This window comes from Henckelia pumila, chromosome 3, assembly GCF_033568475.1.
Source record: "Henckelia pumila isolate YLH828 chromosome 3, ASM3356847v2, whole genome shotgun sequence".
Classification (NCBI taxonomy): Eukaryota; Viridiplantae; Streptophyta; class Magnoliopsida; order Lamiales; family Gesneriaceae; genus Henckelia; species Henckelia pumila.
This window is the reverse complement of record NC_133122.1, coordinates 140494817-140499277: the sequence shown is the minus strand read 5'-3', so window position 1 is coordinate 140499277 and position 4461 is coordinate 140494817.

Sequence of the window (4461 nt, the reverse complement as noted above, 5' to 3'; positions counted from 1 at the left end):
TTGACCATCTCTTCAAGGGAGGCCTCTATCTTGTTCATATTGAAATTTACCACAAATCCGTCAAACGAAGAAGGAAGAGACAGAAGTAGTAAGTCCACGTTGAGTTCATGCTCCAACAACAAATCAAGGGTTACCAACTTCTGTATGAGCCAAATCACTCGCACCCCATGATCACGGACCGAAGTCCCTTCACGCATGCGACACGTCATAAGCTCCTTGACAGTAGCGAACTTTTCAGCCCTCGATTGAGCCCCAAAAAGTTCCTTGAGTTGAACGTGAATGTCAGCAGCATTCACGGTGTCCTCAAATCGCCTCTGGAGTTCATCAGACATCGAGGCTTGCATATAGCATTTGGTCTTGATATCATGGTCCCACCATGTATCAAGTTTGGCCAACTCCTCTGGACTTACGTCAGCTGGTGCTTCTTTCGGAGGAGATTTTTCTAACACGTAGAGCATCTTCTCCGAAATCAAGACAATCTTCAACTTACGGAACCATTCCGTATAGTTTGCGCCAGTCAAATTATTTTGTTCGAGGATCGAAAATAGTGGATTACGCGAATTCATCTTATGAAATACTGAAAAGAAACAGAAAAATATCAGTGATTGTTTAAGCAATTTACTAAGACATAAAATAGGCGAATTTTATTTTATGAATCTCACTCCCACTATTTTAACGATTTCACTACCCTCTAGTGAAAACGGAAAACTGTTTTTCTTAGTGAGAACATGGAGTCCAATTGACAAACTTATGGTCCCGAATAATATCAGCCAACCATAATTTTCAAAAGGTAGAGCCTAATTGCTTCCAAAGCAACCTCCACGTTTTTACCTCATGTCCAATAAGGGCTCAATAATATGACGCCGTTTATTGTGACATGTCAAGATGACCCATCAATATTAAGTTGTGATGGACGGTCGCCATGTGGATCTTCCAATAATATGAGCCGATCCCATGGGAGTTCCACCCAACTTACAACATGTGTCGATCCAATGTACAGCTTTCCGACGAACGGGCCCCCCAATAATATGAGCCGGACCGTATCCGCGGGTAGCATCTCATACATTGATCGTTGATGGAAGGTAGGAACATTTAAACAAATTTAAATTTCCTTTATTTATCTTGATATCAATTTTAAATCATATTTAAAATGAGGGATTTTTAATTATGAAAATTTGTCTCATCATTTTCAAATATTGTATGCTTTGCCGGATTCACACAATTATGTCTAAAACATGCATACAATCATAATATCATATATTATATAGGATGATCGATTCCATTTCTAATTGACCCGTGGTTGCCAATCACGAGTCTTAGTCCAATCCTAGGTAATATGCAGTATGCAATGCAATCCTATTACATTAGCTTCCAATTTACATTTCTTCTGTCTTTATTGTCTGCTGGGCCCACCTCCATCTTCAAATCTTGATCTCCCACTAAATGTAATGTATTTACAATAAATAGCAATGACAAGTAGGGGATACATTTTTAGGGGGTGGGAACGGGCCATAAACCAAGCCCACTTTTATTACATATGACATTCATATTGGGCCATAAACGAGACCCATTAATAAAACCAACAACAATAAAAACAAATGTAAATTCCTAACATACACCTACAAAATTGGTCATGGCAATCGATCATCCTTATCTAATAACATTTAATTCAAAATTAATTTATTGGATAACATGCAATGACAATTTAAATTTAAAAGGATAAAATCATATTTTATATATAAAATCTTATTTTACATACAAAATCATATTTTATCTTTTTATCAAATAAAAACATATTTTATCTATAAAATCCAATTTTATACATAAAATCATATTTTATTCAATATATCCATAAGATCATATCTTATCATCAATTGTACCAAAAATAATTAATTTCAAAATTCAATTGAAGGATAAAATATTAAAATTTTCCAAAAATTCAAATTTATCCAAAAATCAATTTTAAAATTTTCGGACTCGAACAATTCGATCCGGTGCCTCATGAACCAATCAAAAACAATTTTCGATCGGACCAAAAATAGAATTTTAACACATTAAAATTTAATTTAAAATTAAAATAATTTTTCCCGCGGGCCGCCCGTGCCCCGTGGGGTCGGGCCGGGCAGCGACGATCGCTGCCTGCCCGGTTTTTTGCCCGAAAAAAAAAATTTTATTTTTAAAATATTTATTTTGTTTCAAAAACCGAGGCCTAAAAATTTTTGTACAATCGATTAATTTAATCGTTTGATCTGAGCAACCTGGCTTTGATACCACTGTTGTAAAACGCGCGGCGATCAGATCAATTAGGATTGATACCCGGTGCAGCGGAAGTTTAAAAATTTTATATGGAACGTTTTCATATCATGGGTATCAAAACATATGATTAAATTGTGTGTGTGTAAAAATTTAAATAACGATTATAAATTTTTACCTTCAATATCGAATCGAGATTTTGGACACCAACAGATTTCTCTGCTCTTGTTGTATCTCCCTGGAATTGATGGAGGAACCTTTCTTCAATCAGGTCCACGAACAGATATTTAAACCCTCTGATAGATTGCACTAGAAAATCTATCAGAAGTTTTTACGAAAAGAATAACGAATTTTGATTCGTTAAACCAGACTGCAATTCAAAATCACAGATCGGAATTTCCCGAGTAGAGAGGGGAGGGGGGCGGCCACTATTGGAGAGAAAAAACTGATTTTTTCAAAAATTGTGACCTTTTGTGTCTAATTTCTGTACTGCAATAACTTATTTATAATGTAGGCCACTAACAGCTTAGGGCCCATTAGTCATAAATTAAGGCCCGACAAGCAAAGCCCGCATGTTCAGAAATTAATATAAAATTCATCGTGACTCCGATTGATAAACCGATTTCACCAATGTGCACAGAAACCATTTCTGCACCTTTTAAAGTCAAGATAAATTTTTCTGAATCCGAATTCAGTGGTTTCCAAAAATGTCCATCCCTATGTCATTTTAGGAAATCTTACTCCTCTACTCATAATTAAGAAGTCCAACTTCTTTGTTCATTAAATTTAACTCTTTAAATTTAACTATCTCAACGGGGACTAAAAATTCATTACTCTGTGTGACCCTCAATGGTTCAGGGATACAGCTAGCCGTGGGCTTACAACTCCTTGTGACTCGGAACAACGATTTCCGACTTGCCCATCGAATCATGGTAGAGCACCTAGCATTATCGCCCCATGATTCCCTAGGTATCACTGATAGTGCCTACAAGAACCAATAGATTTTGGTTAGCGTACAGTACGGTTCCTTCATCCATATATCCCGATCGAATCAACAACCATTGGTATATCGAGAGTCGCTCGAGATTCGATAACTATGCAATACATCTTGAAGATCAAATAGTGACATCGCATGTGCTACTAAGAAACCATTTCTTAAATCACATCATGTACTCTGGCCAGAGATTCGTCACACTAATATCTCCTCAGATCGCATAGGATATCCACACTCGCAAGTATGTGGTGAATCCTTGACAACAAAGCATCGACTCCTATATGTGTTGTAACTGTACCCAATCCCGACACCTGATGACCCCAATAGAGTCGGTGAACGAGTCAAAGCACAGTACTAGCATATAGAGTCTCAATGATGTTTCAAGTAGTAAGGACTAATGGTGTACAACCAAAACCGCAGACTTTATCCACTCGATAAGTGATAACCACTTGGAAAGTCCGTATAGGATAGTTCAATCATTCATCATATGAATATCCATTTGCATGCTTCGAACATCTCCATGTTCCTTACCAATGAAACGTGGTACTCTGCATCGCAAATGCTAGTCTCAAACTCGAGCGATCCTTATCCTTATTATCGGACGGCTCAATCGACTCGGAACAGTTTAGAATATACAGTGACTATAAGATGTGTTTCATGATAGACATCCCCATGTTCTACCACATCTTACGTACACTATAGTATATTCAAGGTCTTTATCAAAACAACAATAGTATATCACAATATAACAATATGAAGAAAGATAAAGTCATTGCCATTAATAAAAGTGTAAATTATATTAAACAAAAAATTGTTTATACAAAGAGTCATCAAAGCCCTTAGCCACAAGTTGGCTCACTGGGCACCCACTCTTTCAATAATATAGGACGATCGGAAGCTCCGAAGGGGCGATCGGAAGTTCCGATCGTGATCGTCCGTTCCGAACTGGGTTCGGAGGTTCCAAACGTCGCCAATAAATATAGGGTTCGAGATGCTCATTTATCACACCAATTCCCTCTCTTTTCTCTGATTCCTAAGCCTTGTAACTCAGATCTAGGGAGATCTAGACGTCCTATTGGTAATCCGGAAGTGGCTTAGTGATCTAGACGTCGTCGCGGAGCTATGGCCTAGTTTTGAGGCTATCGACAGAAAAGGGCTAACTGTTGGAGAACGGCGATCAGATCAATCAGAATTGATACCCGGTGCAGCGGAAG